Below are 19,313 nucleotides of genomic sequence, written 5' to 3'. Positions count from 1 at the left end.
GCCTAAAGGTGATATGTTGGGTGCTCTTGCTGTCTGTTTTGATCTCACTGTGGTTTTAGCCCTGCAAAAAACAGAAACATGAGCATTTAACACCCATTCAGCATATACTTGTTTGTTTGTTTTTTTAAAGTTTCATTTGTTTAACTCAATAGTGAGCAAAGTAAATTAGGAATCTTGGTTTTGAGCCAGCCATTATTGTGGTACAATCATGGACGTCTGGGGGCAAGTTAGTTACTTGACACAAAATTGTAATGCACCTGTGCTCATGAAGCTGTTGTTTGGTTAGCATGGCTTTATTTCAGACACTTAAAAAGTAATCTGACTAAAGCCACTTTGATTTGGAGAGAATGCAAATCCCGCTGCACCTTCCTTTCTGCCTCACCTCTTTTTCTCCTGTTTTGACTCGCCCCCCTTCCCACATACCTTCCTCCCTCCATTCCCTCTTTAAAGTCTTCTTGCTAACGCTCCCCTAACTGGACTTTACAGATCTAATCAACACATTACAATTCTTATAAAGTTATTATGCCATTAAAGGAAGAAGGCTACTACAAAATGCATTTGACAACCAGAAAAACTTTCCCCTATGGGGCCATATTTTTCAAGTCTCCATTGTTTTAAAAAAAGTTTATAGAGAGAAGGTAATGGTCTTCTGGCTTTATTTTAATGAGTCTTTATCAGAGAGTCAACTACTATATTCTAGGCACATTCACTTATGGCTCCTGTAGTTTTCTTACCTATATGCAAAGTAGTTATGCTCAGACAAGGTTGAAATTTTATTTATAACACGAAAGCATGTTAGCCACAAAATAATTGACATATAATTTTATTCCATAAAAATTAACTTTATAATATTCCTCATTGCCAGATAAAACTTATTTTTTCATATTTATAATACATAGATACACCTAGTTGATGGTAATATTAAATGAAATTGAATCAAAGTGTCCTCAATATTTTTATTATGAAATGATAAAAATTGAGCCACAATATGTCATTGGCAGTACACTAGAAATTTTTTAGAGCATACAGTATACACTTATTTTCCCTTCAATACAGAAAAGAAATGCATTAAGTTACTTCTGTTTTAATTTCCTCTTGCTCGTATAAAAGGTTATATATGATATTTTAGTTAGCCAACATTCATATGACTTGTTTTGTGGACACCTGTGCAAAAGACACATTTTCTGAACTGACTGAATTTCTTTAAAAAAATTCCTAGAGTCTTTGATCTTTATTTCTAAATGTTATTCAATGTATAGCAGTTTCTAAGTACTCCTATACACTTAGAGGCAAGAGAAAAGCTGTCAGATTTTGGTAGATATTAACTTAGTATGCCCAAGAAGTGGAAGCCTTGTTAAAAGCCACAAATGGTCTGAAGATAACTTCTATGTTCCATTTTCAACCCTAGAACTAGGAAGTTCTACCAGGAGTATAAGTGTCACCATATGCTTATGTCTTGTACATCATTCTAGAGAGGTCTTGTTGACCACCGTTCCTGGGCCTGAAACACTTCCATTGTCTGATGTTTCCTAACTATTGCCATCCAGATAGTCCTACATTAGGCCAATAAGTAGTACTTCTCATTACATCCTAGTCTAGCTGTCATTGAAATTCTAGGGGTGTCCTCCCCCACCAACTCCTCCAGCTGTTCCTCATTTATTGACACTGTACTTATTCTTTACATTCCTTTGCTTCCACTTTGAACACTCTTACCCCAAAACATTTTTAATTACATCTCAGTATACTCAGTGAAATTTAGCATTCAGTATGAGTCCAGTCAGGTGAAAACACTTTGCTCAAGGTTAAAGGAAAAGGGATTGGAATCACCCAAAGGAAACTGATTGACTTGCTTGAAGGGAATTAACCCAAGTATTTCAACCCATAAAGACCGGTCACATGTGTGTCAAAACAGTGTTCTTCATGCTGATTTTGATGCTTATAAATCCAAAACCATTCTAAAAAGAGAGAGCAAGTTATAGCATATATCTTCTGTGACCTGCCAACATTTTGCACAATTTATAAAGTCTTTTCTGTCTTTGCCTTGTTCCCTGTTCTCTCAAGAATAAGACGTAAGAATAGTCCATATTTGCATATTGAATATAGGAAAAGAGTCCTTGATAATTGGTAAGTTATCCCTAAATAGTTATTAGTTCTCTCATTGTGAAATTCACTTCCATTTATGCTGTGCTCACATATTCTGTCTAGAGATACTTTACTCTAAACCAAATAATCTTAGCTTCTCCCCATGAACAATTACATAAACACCATAGGAATCTATGATTTATCTTAAAATTTGTCCTCCCAGTGTCTTTATCCCTCAACTCATCTTGTTTTAATAATAATTGCTTACACACTATAAGAAAATCAGCCTATAAGCAGCTTTAATTCAGGCTAAATTCAGTAAGATCAAACAGGTTCAATCTGTACTTCTCCCTAGAAAGGAATAACGTATGACGCAGAATAATTCCTCCCAGTAGCCTCTGTAGGACTTTATGGAGAAAACATGATAAGATATATTTAGATGACTTTTTGGCTTGATTTAGAAGTTGGAGAAAGAATACTTAAGGCACAACATCCTGAAAAGGCACTCTGTTTAGGCCTAGATGTCACTAACTCAGGAATTTACTCCTTTATAGGAGAAAAGGTTTTTGTATGTTCAGGATTAGTGGAGAAAAACTAATGAAATTGTTATATCCTTTTCGTTCCTGTGTAATCAAAGGAGAGTATGTTTTGTCCAAACATAACACATCTGGTATGCCCAGAAAGCAGCCCTCGGTGAACTTTATTGCCACATACGAGTACATGATGCTAGATCTATAGCTGTGCTCTGCACTTGGGCAGCACCTGTCCTTTGACATACCAAGATGGAGTAAGCCAACTCTCCTTTCATATTTATTTCTTCTAAGAGGAGTTCTCCAGTCATCTTCCATCATGATGTAACAGTCCATCACAGATGCCCTGCTAAACAGTAATCTAGACTCTGCTTGAAGAGCCACTGTGTCAAGGGAGTCATTGCCCTGTGAGTTTTGTATTTTTTTACTTTGTTCCAAGCTCTCCCTGACATGAAGAAAGAAACAGCCTTTGGGCTACTGTCTTCTTGGTAGCACACAAAACTAACCCTAAAGCCCAGAATAAAATGTTGCCCTGTCCCTCCATTCTCCTTCCCATGTTAATAGTTTTGTTTTTGAACAATATGTTATTTTTTAAAAAAAAAAAACAAACTTTTTTAGCTGAGATTTATAAGAATCTTTAAGCATCCCTTACAATAGTGAAAAGTATTTGTGAGGGTCAGATGTTAGAATTTAAGGGTGGGGTTAGATGGTTGTGCTTTCTTATTTGGAGGACAGATTTTTGTGTCAGTTGTTACATGCCCTAACCTGTCAGCAGTACTTTGTATTTATCAGACCTACTGATAATGATTTTAAAAATGTTTGGAAATGTCAGTGTGAAATCTCTAGCTCTAACAAGGAAGAAGTGAAGAGCAGAAGGCAAACTGTTGAGAACATGTTCTTCTGAATAGTTCTTCTGTACAAAAGGATGCCACTCTTAAGGAAAGGGATTATGCAGTGCTACAGTTTTATGCAGAAATGGACACATGCTCTCACTGTAGCCTTGGATGGCAGTTTGGTTAGTAATTGCTAATTGAGGGGAGGATGAGGCTCCTGGGGGCGTATAGAATAGTATCCTCCTCTGTCCCAGCTTTGAATTTGAGAGTTCTCTAGGCAGAGCCGGCCATCCCTGTCTGAGAAAGGTCAGATTTGGGATGTACCCAGCTCTTGCCAAGCCAGTACTCTCTTAAAGAACAATGTGCACTTCTCACAAGCTGTACAGCCCCTGTTAGAAAATATTCAGGGAAATTCACAAAGGCAATCAGTGATGGATCCCTTACTGTGCTGTGGCGTCTGAGATCATTCAGAGCTCACCTATTTGTGATAGCATGGGGAATCATTACGTATTGTGTGAAGAGCACCATGATAAAGCTGTAGGGAAAAACCACGAGTAGAACAAGCCATACAGAAGCACATGGAGAAAGCTTCCCCGGTAAGAACCGGTTTACACTATGATAATGGAACACTTCTCTGTACCTGTTAGGCCCAGAATGCCAAGTGACAACATACCTTTAGAATTCAGCAGTGTACAGAGGTGCCTTGATCCCTAGGAAAAGCCTCTCTCCTGTGGACCACGACGTACCTCCCACAGAGGCAGAGCTGCTGTAGGTTGACAATGAATACCACTCTATCTGTTCCCATTTATTGAGAACCAAGAACATGATGCAACAGCAGGCATTTCTGGTTCAACCAATTCATGACCTTGAAAGACCCTAAAATGTCTGAATAAGTACCAGTGAACTAATGGCATTTCTGAGACTTGGCCTCTGCTGTTTGACAGAGAAGGCTTCCTAGGCTGCTGTACAGCTCAACAAATGGACATTTCTTCTTTCCCTGGAGCTGAATTCCCAGGGAAGCTCTGCTTTGGGTAATATTCCCTGGATTTATGTATCTTCCACCTTCTAGTTGCTCAATACAACTGAGAAAATATCTTTCCTTCACATCATTAAATCTAGGAAACCTTGCGAGTGATCTTGTAAATTTTTCTAAGCATCATCCCTCTAGTCAGCATGATCATGTGTCTGCTTGTTCTCTGGAATGAATGGAAAGGCAAGCTAAACAGCACAGAGCCTCTCCCCGTTTCCCAGTCTTCACAAAAGAGTAATACAGGTCTCCAGCAGGACCAGAAGAGCGGTGACCTTGGCTAAGAGGACACAGTCACAGGCTGGAAAAAAGTGCCTCATCCTCCTAAGATAATTGTAGCACAGGTGGAGTACCTTACCCTAAAAATAGATTAATAGAAGCAGCATTTTGAGCCCTTCTCAGAATTCCTGAGAAGAGTATACCTGAGGACACCCTCACCTGTGTAGAACTGAACCATCTTATTGAGGAAACACAGGTACAACAAGGCGTTAAATATGAAAGGGCAGATCTTCCAGAGAACTTTCATTTTCAAACAAACAAAAACTAATGAAAATCTTTCCTTTTCCACCCTATATAATTCAGGCCCCAAGATCTAGGAAAAGTACAGTTGCATTGTCATATACATTACATGCACGTAAGCACACACAGGTCTTCCAAGAAAGCTGTTCCTCCAAAAGAGGGATATCTTATTTTAAATCATTTGAGCTTTTCAGGCCAACAAATTAATAATTCCTAAACCTGACCCATTTTTGTAGCTGCCAAAAAAAGGAGAAGAACAAGCTATTTAAGTTTTGTATGGATCTATTTATCTCTTAAAATATGCCAAAGCAATTTGAGGTAGAGGTGGAAAGTAGGGTATTTACCTATCTTGCCTGATTCCCTCTTTATAGTTCTACCTGTCAAGGGAATGGTAGAGAAACATTCTTAGAGCATCATTATTGGAGTATTATGTTGCCATTTTATGTGGTGACTGCTTTGTATCTTGCTGAGATGTAGATATTAATAGTTGCTCTCTCAAGTCCATTCCCTCCCTCTTGCAGGAATAAATATTAACTCTGAATATTTTTTGCTCACCAAATTATTTAGCTCAATTTCAGAATCTATTTAGAAAAGACAAGATAGGTTGATCTGGTTTTTCTTTTCCTTACGTTCCTTAACTGCTTTTCTTTTTTTCTTCCTTTAGGTCTCTCTCTCTCTCTCTCTCTCTCTCTCTCTCTCTTTTTCTCTCTTTCCCTCCCCTCTTTCTTTCTTTCCTTCTTTCTTTCTTTCTTTCTCTTTCTTTCTTTCTCTTTCTTTGAGGAAACTTAAGGATAAAGGGGGAAAGTCCTTCTTTATGTCTCTGTCTTTAGATGGACATGATGCTCTTGTAGTTATTATACCATATAGGAAAACAGCTTAGTCTGTTTATGATATATTCACCCAACATATGTCACTTCTCCAAACATAGGCTTTGATAATACAGTTAATTTTATATATGGATGCCAGCAACAGAAGTGGTCTCATATTTTAGCTGTGAAATAATGAAAAAGTAGTTGATATTTGGGTTATCTGTGCATTTTCCAACCCCTCTTGCTACTTAGTTTCTAGAATATCAAATGCATAACACATCAGGATTACACTGCCAAAAAGTGATACCACCTTAGATTTTATTCACTAGGTGGGAAATTGAACTAGCATGGACTGTATCTTCTAGTGCAAGTGAAGAGTCTAGACTGAGATGTAGCCTAGATGAAAGGCGATGTAACATCATAGAAACTAAATCTTGTCACAAACATGGTACAGGGAAGTAGTGATGAAATCCTTTTTCAGGGACTTTTTTTTTTTTTTTTACTTCCCATTTATTCACTTGGGAAAGGTGGTAAGAAAATTATCCAAGACTTATTTCCTTATTAAAGAAAGGTAGGATAGCTCCTCTCTGAAACTTGAATAATGTCTTCATTCTTTTTCAGGAAAAAAGTATCAGAGAGTAGATAAAATTAAAGATGGCATGATGATCTGATTTTTTAGAATGATTAAGATTATCATGTGGGATTATGTGCCTTATGTGAAAACTTCAATTGAGAAGCAAAGCTTCTATAGCTGGACGTGGTGCTGAAGTTTGGTGCACTCCGTGTAGTGAAGTGCTTTGTTTTTTGGCTTGCTTTGTCTTTTAACCTATATCTTTATCATTACTTGAACAGACTTGAGGCATCTCTTTCTCAACTGCCAAGTGTGGGAATATGTGCAATTATGGGATGTACAAAAGGAAAGAACTTTCTATGTAGTGTATCAGTGCCTAAAGCCGATGTGATACAAAGACACAGAGCCTAAGAATGGTCATTTTCCCTGAGCCACATGCATGAGATTTTATTCCATGGCTTTGTCACAGGCTTTTTCCTTCTATGCCATCACCTTTGAGGGAAAAAAAAAAAAAAAAGCTATTGCACCTTCTCCAAGTCTGCCTTTTTAACAGCTACAGTTGAGTTGGCAAGACTTCCCCAGCTCTGAATATAGCCATTTGCCGACTTCGGCCTCTTTGCGAGACTGACTCAAATCTGTGATCTTCTGTTCAGCATACACATCAGCAAAGTGAGAAGATGAACACTAAATATAGGCTCTATTAACTTTACTTTTAGATGTACTGCCTTCAAAAAGTGCCTATTCTGAGAAACATAAACGTTATTCCTACATATGTATGTACACACGGTACCCAGGCTCAAGTTGTTCAGCCTTCAGAAAACATACCATGAGGCAGAATAGGTGCTGAGGTAAGGAAAGATTGCCAAGGGGAAGAAGGTCATTCATGTCCACCATCCCCTAGAACACCTACCCCATGAAATGGGCTACAAGCACCACCACCTAACATTCTATATGGACTGTATGGGCCGCTATGTGTTTATGCCCCAGGAATGGTGGCAAATTTTTGAGGTTTTCTGTATTCCACTTCAAGGGAATGTATGGTCTGTGAAATTGGCAGACATTTGGTCAGGGAAAAAAGTATTTAAGATAATTAATAGCACCATGGTCTGTATTAGGATATGTGTCATATGCATGTTTTATAAACTAACTATTGCTAGGTTTGGAGTGTCAGCAGGTTTCTTTTATCTCTCAGGCTAACAGAGAAAACTAAAGAAACATTTTGGCTGTGGGGAATGTAGGCTCAGGGGGCCAAATGTCCCTGCCAGATTCTTGAAGCATTTTTGCTCTGTCTCCTAAGAATAGTAGTAGTCCATGCTATTTGAGGGTTCTTGTTTCTATACTTCTGTCTTTGGCAGAAACACTTTAGTTAAGGCATCACCCAGCATAGAAATACAGGTTCTTACCCATGGCAGCAAGAGAAGAGGACCCAGGTAGAAATTAGAGGTAGATAGTGGATGTTTGTAGAAGAGTTGAAGAGAGGACATGATTCCAAAAAAGATTGTTCTCAATGTGTCGTCTGACTCAACCAGCTGGCAGATTACACTTGCCAACTTGCTTCCTTTCCTTCTAAGTCATTTGGATCCACATTCCCCTGAATATGCCTTTGCTTAAGGAAAGTAAGACAGGTCCACTTAGCCTTTCTGAAAGGAAACTCTTAATGTCCTTTTGGTCACCTCTCCCACCCAGTTTTACCAATAGAAGTAAGGGGACAGACAATATAAGATCTATCTGATGCCATTGCTATCTGCTTTTCAATTAAGGAACTCAGTTAGTCAAGCCAGGGTGGGAGAAACAGCAGAGCAATAATTATAAGCAATGATGGTAAATAATTTCGAGATGATGGCCATAGCAGCCATCAAGTTAGGACTCAGGTGGGTTCTTTAGAAAAAAGAACACAGTCTTCACCCAAATCATCTACTCCCCTGTCGCAGATCATTTTACCTTTAACTTATCCAGTTTCAACACCAATCATATTCTGTTTTTTTTAAATAACAAGCCTAGAGTGCTAGAAATAGTTCAAAAGTCTGTGTTATGAGGCTTTGAGACTTTTTCCTCTTTGGAAACAAATGGACAGAGAAGGACACAACTGGGCCTTGCCCTGGGTTTCAATCTGATACTGTGACTAGGAGAAATGGTTTGATATAGAGGCTAAACAACATTAACATGGAGACACCTTAAGGTCAGGGAGGAGAAAAAAAAAAGCCACCAAGTGTTTTTACTTCCCACCAGCCAGTCACAACCATCTCACTAGGATTGGCTGCTAGTCAGAATAACATTCCCTGACTTAAGGAAAGCCACACAAAAAAGGAGAGAGGGAGAGAGAGAAAGGCCTTTCTTATTGGTGTGATACTTAATAGCATCATGGTATTTCTAGAACACAGGTTTCTTCTTTGAACTTTTTGAGAAAATTGCATATATTCACTACATCATGAATTACCCTTGACAACTCCCAACAAGTGCCACAGTGCCTTAGGAAAATAAGAGAATAAATCCTGTCATAAGCAAGTGATTTAGGTATTTTCTTTTGTATTTATGCATTATTCAACTATATTAATACACATTTTATTTACTTTCTATCAGTTTTTCTATCAACTGTTTTTCCAGTGTTCATGAAAATAAATATGAAAATCATATTCTCTTTTCTGTAAAAGACCTACTTTATTTCATCTAGAAATCCAATAAACTTATTACATTTACTTGTCTGTGTGTGAATTTCTTGAGTCAAATGATCTCTGTCTTTTGTTTTCTTTTAAACCCAGTAACTGTGATTCTTTTATTTTTTTAACTCATTTACCTTTCATATGGCCCTCTGAGGACAGAAATGTCTCTCAAAAATGCCACAAGAGCATGAAGTCCTTACTCAGTTCCCCATCAACACAGATGCACTGATACATTCTGAAATCACTTCACCACCCTTTGTCTGGACTCTACAAATATATGTGTGTGGGGGGGGGTGTGTGGTGTGTATTTGCATTGTAAAATAAGATACAAGTAAATGAGACCATTGGAGTTGGAGGAGTTTCTATCCTCATCAACACCTGACTGACTTTTACACACTTTTTCTCCCCCTGTGTTATGAATACTTTTCACACATGAAGAATGCACTCTACATTAGTATTAACTCTCCATGGCATGTTATGAACAAGCATCTACTCACCCCCAGATAGGGCACCAACAACAGACCAAAGAGATTTCTACCCAAGTTGAACCTAGGGGGTACCTCATGGTATGGATGACTTAGGCATCTGCAACAGGTAAAAGCCCACCCAGATTAGGTGATAACTTGGAAGTCACTCACTGCTTAGAATCTCCTTTCCTAAATTTCTTACCCTGTTTATTTATTTGTTTGCAATCAGAGAGAGCAAGAGAGAATATGGGTGGTCCATGGCCTCTAGCCAACTGACAATGAACTCCAGATACATGTGCCACTTTGTGCACCTGGCATTATGTGGGTACTGGAAAACCAAACCTGGATCATTTGGCTTTGCAGGCAAGTGCCTTAACCTCTGTGCCATCTCTCCAGCCCTCTTTACTCCTTTTTAAAACATTCAAAGGGGACCTTGTACATCTAAATTTCAAGAACTTCCTAAAAATTGTGAATTGTTTACTTTAAGGATCCTATGCTTAGGGGCCTCCCTCCAGGATAGAAGGTTTCAGTTTGGAGGGAATTGCAATACTCCATCCCTTCCTTGGCCTCTTATTCCTTCTACCCCTCTTCTTCAATTTCCATGAGCCATGGAATTATTAAACAGATGTTTATGCAGGTCTCCCCAGGAAATGTTAACACAACTAGGTACCTTGACTGTAGGTATAGCTAAGGAGTCCATAGAGTTGAGCTGATAGATATATGAGAAAAGATGGGGAGAACCTAATACAGAGAATGAAGACTTCCCATGTTCAAAACTTTGCAGTTCTCATTTTCAATATATCTGAATTACTCTGCCCTTGAAATGTGAGAGTGGGAGAAAATTCATAGCCCATGATCATCATTCAAGAAACTATTTTTCACTTGAAAGTAGCAGGTCTGCATGAGAATGAAAACATTCAGGCCTCTAAGCTGTAATAGTAATTAGAACTACAACTGTTTCACAACAGAAAGAGTAGCTCTTCTCTCTCCCAGTCATGCATCATCTTTCAATCTACTAATTGCTGGGACATCGGAGAACTACAGGCAGGAAGCTCGGCCAAAGGCTGCCAGATTCAAAGTGCACCTTCTGTAAATGATAAATCACTAATTCTCGAGATAGTCATAACTTCTGGCCAGGAAGTTGTAAATAAGAAAGGACATATAGGATGTAATCTTATCTTCTCTTCCCTTGTTCTTCTTAGTTATTCAACATTCTTTCCCAGCTCCCTCCTCATTCTCTGAAGTCTGATGGCTTTCCATCCATCCATTTTCTTCTGTCAGTGGAATGTGAGAGCTACAAGGGCCCTTAGAGATCATTCACCATGAGCTAACAAAGGAACATTAAGTCCTAGAGATAGGAAGGTATTTTCCAAAAGTCATAAAATAATGACAAGACAGGGTTTGAGTCTTGGCCTCTTGATTCTCAGTCCAGTGCTATCAAACAAATGGCTTTAATAATGCAGAAAATAGTCACACTTAGAACTAAGCAAAGCTGAGAGGAAGTAATATCTCTTGACCCTAACTAAAGAAAAATCTAAAAGATAAATTTCAGAAAGAAGGAAAGCCTAGAAAGGAATACCAGTAGGAAATAAGGAGTGCAAGTGAGCACATGAACATTTCATGGACACCCACATGCACATATACCATGCACACCACACCACACACACATAGGCAAAAAATAAGTATAGGGAAAAGAAAAATGCAGTAGAATAATAATGAGTACAAGGACAGTCATCTCATGCATGAAAGAGACAACATACATGGCCAAGTGTCAGATGAAAGCATAATGAAATTCCACAGAGAAAGAAAATCAAACTAACATGATTTACTATCTCATGCCAACTAGATCAGCAAGATAATGAGGGTAAATTGTTAAAACTCACATTAGAAAATAAATGTAACATCTAATCAAGGTGAAGATATGCCAAATTCTATAAAGCAATGTTTTCATTAGTTTCCTGCTACCATAACAAGTACCCAAGGTAACTTAGGAAAAGGTTATTTTTACAAATGGTTTTAGTAGCTCCAGGCCCTGTACATGGGGACCTGTGGTGTGATACCATATCACAACAAGGAGCAGAAAGTGGAACAAGCCACTCACTTTGTGGAGTCTGGGAAGAACAGAAAAGAGAAACAGAAAGAGGCCAGGATTCTACAATTCCCTTTGATGACTCACCCACAGTGACCTAAAACTTCCCTCTAAGCTCCACCTTTTAAAGGTGCTACACCTCCCAATAGAAGAAAGGAAAAAAGTGAGATTGGAAAAAGACATAAGGAGCATCTATGTCATTACCAATATTTTTATTTCTCTAGTTGAGTTATACCATATGTGTGTGTGTAAATATATATATACACACACATATGAAATCCAGTTTTCATCATAGAAGAGTTTAAAAGAGAAGAGAAAGGAATATAACAAATGTTCACAGGTACTTCCCCTTTTCAGTCCATGGCAGTCAAGATCTCAGTGCGCTTTTAATGGACGGCATATGTGGCACAAAGGCCACTACCGACAGCTCAAAGAGAAGCAATACCAGCACTTGTCAGCATTTTGTAAATGTTGGGAGCAAAGCTCTCAGGCTAGATCCTGCAAGTATAAGACATGTCCCTGTCTCTTGACATGATCGTGGCTCTGATATATTTCTTAAGAATTTTTCTTCATGGAGTCTTCAATTGTCTCTTTATTCAATCTCATTACCGCCCCCCCTCCTCAGAGTTCCCATTAGAGTGAAATCATGCCATCATTCCTTGGTTTCATATACCCAAACAGTCGCAATTCCTCTAGAAAAGAAATTAAATGATCCCAGTGTATTCAACAGAGCCAGGCACATCATAGACCCCAAACAAATGATTAGCCACTGGAGTTAAATTCATACCTGATTCAACTTCTCCAGACTCATGGCTAAAAACATGCCTCTCTTTCTATCTTGGCTACTTTTTTTTTTTTTTTTTTTTTTTTTTTTGGTTTTTTGAAATAGGGTCTCACTCTAGCCCAGGCTGACCTGGAATTCACTATGTAATGCCAAGGTGGCCTCGAAATCATGCCTATCCACCTACCTCTGTCTCCCAAGTGCTGGGATTAAAGGTGTGTACCGCCATGCCTGGCTCAGCTTATTGTATTTTATTCAGCCCTATGTGACAGTGGTTAAGAGGACTTGAATAAATGTGAACTACACAGATAGATGAATGAATGAGCAGATGCTTCTGTGTGAAATGTGAGGGTTAGAGTGCTCTCTCACTAGAGTATTCCATAAAGGAAATGGAGGAGCTGGAGGAAGACAATCATCATTTTTTAGGAGCAAAAAAAAAAATTGTTTTTTGAGTAGGGTCTCACTGTAGCCCAGGTTCACCTAGACTTCAATATGTACTGTCAGAGTGGCCTTGAATGCACAGTGATCCTCCTACCTCAGCCTCCCAAATTCTGGGATTAAAGGCATGAATGTCCACACCCCAGCAGAAAAGAACATTGACCAATTTAGATTTGTCCTCTGTACCTCTAAAATATTTTCTACTGTATTATTTTCTCTTCCCTAAATCTTTGTTAAGTTATATGCAAAAATATTTCCCTTTGTGTGCTAGGAAGAATCATTTTATATTCATTGCAAGGGTGGGAGGAGAGAGAGAGTTTTTGAATTCCTTCAAACACGGAGATTGCCCAATTGAAAGGGCTTCATCTTGGCTGTAACAGATAAAAATGTGTGATGTCAAGCCAACCAAAACTATGCCATTGTTCTCAAGAATGACTAAATATTGATGAATATTACTTCCTCTGGCGCTTTTTTTTTTTCCTGCTTCAACACAATGGAAAAGTTCCAAGCTGTGGTTTTACTTCCCAGTCTGGACAGAATGACTTCCTCACATCCCAGCCACTTAAGACAGAGAAGATGGAAGCGAGAAGCCCAGCCCCTCAAGAGTCCTCTTCAGGTTTAGCAAACGGATGTTTGTTCCACAGAAACAAGGTGTTAGGATTCAGGAAAGTCTTTGAACCTGATACCCTGGGTTTGCATTTGTATTTAACCAAAGAATCAGGCAAACCAAACTGAGAGGGATAATTATTAAATTATTATATTTATTGAGGGAAGTACAAAACCAAGGGAAGGAAAATGAGAACCCCATGGTAGGCCTGGACAAACCATAACCTTACTGTAGTGGGGTTTACCTTCCAGCTCAGCTGAGTCAGAGAGACAGCTAGAGGATGTCTCAGGAAGTAGCTATCCATGAGGCCAAATTCTAAGGGCTGAACTTGACAAAACATGTCAGGATTAGATTTAAATTCTAAGAAAGGGTACCCCTTTACCAGAAGAGGCTCAGGTTGTTTGTGGAAACACAGATCTGGAGAAGAAAACAAGTCAGATCATACTTTGATCTGTAGCAAAGTAGAGAATGCAAAGTCAGGGGCCCAGTCACCCTAACTGCCTAAAAAGCTACCTGACTCCCTCTCACCTGGCCTTTGTTGTTCTATGTTATTCAGGAAAGCCTAAATAATATCAAAATCCAAGCTGTAAAAGACCTGGTTCATGACAACTAATGAAGGGCCAACTCTAGCCTTTCCCATTCTGAGAGCTACATTGTCACCACAATGCCACTCCTCCTCCCCCACCCCCAGGGGACTGAGACAATGTAAATTTATTTTCTCTATCTTCAGGAGCTTTGTTCCTTCCAAAACAAGTCCTCACATATTCAGGCTGTCAACAGTTTTTCTTGTCTCTCTGTAGGTTATTCTTAGTTCTTTCTTCTTGGAAACAGTGATGTTTGCATACAGTAAAGAGATTCAGAGACTTGCTCCATGTGGACTAGATCACTAGAGACCCAACTGGCAATAACTTTACCCAGAGAGAACATGAAGAGATCTGCAGAACCAAAGCTGCAGGAATGTTTCCAAGGAGTGTAAGTGGAAGACAGTGCCCAAAGCTGCCTTTAGAACATCCCATGAATCCCTTCATCCATGGCCAAGGATGGGTAACCCAAATTATCTGACCAGAGCCTTCCAGACTGAATGAATTCCAGTACTTTCCAAAACTATGTGAGGTATCTACCTTTGCCTTACCCCACTCCTTCTACCTTGATTCTGTGGCAGCTTCTATCATTTGGCTGCCTTCTGACCGGCTTCTCTTTATTTTTTCAGCTTCCCTTTTTCCCCAACCAGTTAGTTGGCAGCAGGGATCAACTGTCCCTTACTGTTTAACGAGAAAGATTAGCTGCTACCTTCTGCTAGGTGGGAAATCTCTCTGAGAGCTTTTGCTTTGATTCTAAGAGGCCTAGAACATTCAAAAGGAGGTTACAGCTCCCTCCCCTCTTGGAAAATTAAACAACTGTGGGATTCACTTTTCTCAGGGTATGAGTCATCTCTATAACATTTGAGTTTCCAATTGTTTTAGGGTCAAAGGAAAATCTAGCCTACATGGGACCTTTAAGCTTCCTGGGAATTAGGAGAAAGGATTCATTACATGACAGAGATGATATTTTCTTCTTTTCAACTGTAACTGGTGGCCCAGAAACCACAGCCATCAAATGCAAAGGCTCTGCTAAATCATCACTATTTCAGCTACTAATTAGGCCTAATGCTCATAGCCGATGAGTCTGTGGGGCAATAAACCACTTCTTTAAGTGAGTAAACTTCCAAGCAAACACACTTTGATGAGCACAGAACCATTCCCTTGCAAAGGTTTTGAGATAACTGCAGTGCCTGCATAAATGGAGTATCAGGGGTCTGGAATTCTGCATGTACACAGACACCCTGTCTCATCTGGAAGACCTATGTGGTTCTGGCTAAGATGCTTCAGGGTACCACAGATGTGACAAAGTTAAAGAGGTGCGAGTTATAAGGAATCTCACTAAGTTTCTGACAAGATGGCAATGGCTGAAGGCTCAGGCCTCCTGAGGAATCAGAGCTTCTCACACAGCAACAGAATCATCTGCTACTTCTTGGTACTAGGTCCCCAAGTTGAAGAAGTGGGCTAAAGAAAAAGAATGCAGTAACAGGGAAACCCAAGTTACCGTTGCATGAGTTATTTCATTGCAATAATTTGGCATTCTCTCCAGATCTTTTTCAGAAGTATGCACTTAAAAAAAAAAACTTTAAGAAAAGATTGACTGAAAATCTACATGTATAAGGTAGGAAAACAGAAAGCACAAACCAGAACAAAGAAAGTTGTAGTCTGTTGTAAATTCATTACCTGGAGTGTGGTTTCTTCAGTGGACACTATAATATCTAGATCTTAGGACTATTCTGTGCATTTCCAGATGTTTAGGGCATCTCTGGCCTCTCCCCATTAGGAAACACTAATACACTCTACTTCCATTTAAATTTTATTTATTTATTTAAGAGGAAGAGAGAGAGAAGCAGATAGAGAGAATGGGCAAACCATGGCCTCTGGCCATTGCAAACAAACTCCAGACACATGTGCCACCTTGTGCCTCTGGCTTAGGTGGGTACTGGGGAATCAAACCTGGGTATTTATGTAAGTACAATAACCACTGACCCATCTTTTCAGCCCCTGTTCCCATTTAGAATAAACAAAAGTAGGGGCTAAAGAGATGGCTTAGTGGTTAAAGGCACTTGCTTACAAAGTCTGCACTTGCTTACAAAGTCTGCACCCTGGGTTTGAATCCCAAGTACCCATGTAAAGCCAGATACACAATGTGGTCCATGCATCTGTAGTTAGTTTAAAACAGCAAGAAGCCCTAGCATTCCCATTGCCCCTTTTCTCTCTCATAAATAAGTAATAAATATTTTCAAAGGTCACCAGATATTACCAAAAGCCACTAAGGAAAATCACTGCATTGACAATCTCTCTCTAGATATAGCCAGTGGTATTCACTTTTTATAGCTTGTTTTCCTGAATGCATATAAGTGAATATACAATATTTAAAAAATATTTTATTTATTTGAGAGAGAGAGAAAGAGAGAGGAAGAAAGATACAGACAGAAAGAAAGAGAATGGGCATGCCTCTTGCCCTACAGACAAAATTTAGACATGTGGTACCACCTTGTGCATCTGGCTCTATGTGAGTATGGGGAAATCTAACTTGTGTCTTTAGGCTTTGTAGGAAAGTACAATAACCACTGAACCATCTCTCCAGTCCCCACAAATATACAATTTAAAATGCAGCTGTAGCATACTATTTTGCATTTCCATTTTCCCTTGATCATATATGCTAAACATTTCCCTTTAATGATATCTTGAACATACCTATCTTAATGGTGCCATCACATAGTTCTACCATGGTTTATTTAAGACACAACTTATGAACATCAGAAGGAGAGAAAGAGCATTAAAGCACAAAGAGAGATTATATTCTAAACTGGGAGGTAGACATGATGCATACTAATAAGACAACAAATACCCTGCGACCTTCCACTTACAAATACCACTGGGAGCAAGAAAGTAGAAGGAACCCCAAGATGATTCTGATGTGCTTCTCACCACTAAGACCTAGATCAGAAGTCTCTGGCTAGGCATGGAACATAAAGAGCCAGGAAGACTTGAAAAACTTCAGGGGAAGAGAAATAGCTTAAGGATGGCAGCCAAGGAGGATGCCAAGAATGAGGAGCCCCTTGAAATAAACAGCAAATAGATGCAAAGAGTCAGAGGATGAGTGGGCAACGAGGCACAAGTCTGTTGGGATGTCAATCCCTCCATCCTACAAACCCTCAGTAAAAACTCACCACACCCCTTGCCTGTGGCTCTGCTACCTATTGGAGTGAAGGATATTTAGGGTGGGTTGTATTTATGGATAGTGACACACACGAGACAAAAGAGATAGCAGAAGGGGAAAATCAAGAATAGAGATGGAGACCTGGGCAGAGCAGAGTCAGGTAGAAGAAGAATCAGCAGATGATGCTGTGATTTGAGTCATAAAGCTTTCACTGTTCATGAGATCGATGGCTAACTCAATCATGCTTGAACATGCAAGGCAAAATGGCCTCAGAGTGATCAGCAATTTGAGGAACACCTAGTCAGACTACTCTGACATATACTTTTGGGGGCTTTGCTCTGTAATCAATGCTGATCTGTCCATTGTTGCATATCTTTTACTGTTTCAAAGGCTATACATTCAAAACGGAATGGTGGGGAATACATGTGCTTAAGGCTCCTAATATATATCCTAATATATTGTCAAACATCTGTAATAATAATAATTTCCTGTTTTAATAATGAGTCAGCAGAGATAGCTGGCCTCTTTCCCCCATTAATTCATCCAGCATTGGGATATATTCCTCCCATTTTGCAGACAAACAAAGTTTGTCCATGTTCACAGAATGGACCAAGAGCAAGAAGCAGAAGCGGTGTCTTTCTGGTTCTATATCCTGCACCCTTCCTCATCTCTGATTCTGCTTCCTGTGGTACAGGTAGGGAATCTAACCATTAAGACACTCGACCAGTGTCAGTCCTGGATCTGTCATGCTTCTGTGCAACTTCAGTGCTTTGAAGTTAAAGTCCGAAGTCTGTCAGTGACTGGGAAACTCCTTGTCATTCCAATGGTTGCTTATTTCTCCATCTTCGGTTATCTTCCTTCCATCAACATTTCTTTTTCTTTTATATATTTTATATTTTATTTTCTTGTTTTTGAGAGAGAGAATGAGAAAGAGGCAGAGAGAGAGAGAGACAGAGAGAGACAGAGAATGGGCACACCTGGGCTTTTCACCTGCTGTAAGTAAACTCCAGATACATGTGCCCCCTTTATGCACACGTGCAACAGTGCACACTTGCATCACTGTGCATCGGGCTACATGGGACCTAGAGATCCAAACATAAGTTCTTGGGCTTCACAGGCAAGTGCCTTAACTGCTAAGCCATCTTTCCAGGCCTCAACATTTCTTTACATTCTCAAATGCACTTTGCTGTTTTGTTTTGTTTTAGCACCCGAGAACATTTGCTCTATCTATTCATTTTCGCCTCATCCATCTATCTTCTATTCATCCTTCAGATCTAACTTAAAGGTCTTTTCCTTTCTAACCATGAATTCTAAGTTACGTGCTCCTACTGTTTTTGTTAGGATTTGAGTCCATAGTGTCACAATGTTCTCCAAAAGCTCACGTCTTGAAAGCTTGGTCTCAGTGCAGCAGTACTCAGAGGGAGAAAGTCTATGATAAAGGTTCTAACCTTAGCAACGGATTAACCCGATGATGGAGTCAATCTTGATAAGGAGGTTGTGGAAGTTTTCAGAGGTGAGTCCTAACTGGAGGTATTAGGTCACTGTGGATGTATCTCTAAAGGGTGTACTATGCTTTGCTCCCTGCATTCTGACTGCTCAAAGGTGAATAGCTTTTTCTACCATGTGTTCCTACCAGGATGTGCTGTTTTGCTGCAGACCCCAAAAACAATGGCGTGAAGTAACCATGGACTGCAACCTCTGAAACCACAAATTAAAATAAATGTTTTGGGGCTGGTTGAGATGGTTTAGAGGTTAAGGCCTTTGACTGCAAAAGCTAATGAATCACTTTCCATTCCAAAGTACCCACATGAAGCCAGAAGCACAAAGTGGTGCATGCATCAGGAAATCATTTGTAGTGGCTAGAGGTCCTGATGCACCCATTCTATCTGTGTTCGTGGCTCTTTTCCCTCTACCTCTCTGCTTGCAAGTAAATAGACAAAGTATTTAAACAATAAAATAAATGTTTTCTTGTTTATCTCATATTCTCCACAGTGACAGAGAAAGTTGACTACCACAGCTCCTTTGTGTTTCTACCACACATCTCACTTCCTCATAGAACTTATAATACTTATTATCAGACATGTCTACTTCTCTGTCTGTCCCAGTCACCTTTATGCAACATAGGACCTGATTCATATTTATAAAACACAAGATCA

The sequence above is a fragment of the Jaculus jaculus genome, chromosome 5 (assembly GCF_020740685.1).
Source record: "Jaculus jaculus isolate mJacJac1 chromosome 5, mJacJac1.mat.Y.cur, whole genome shotgun sequence".
NCBI lineage: Eukaryota > Metazoa > Chordata > Mammalia > Rodentia > Dipodidae > Jaculus > Jaculus jaculus.
Note: the sequence above shows the minus strand (reverse complement) of the source record.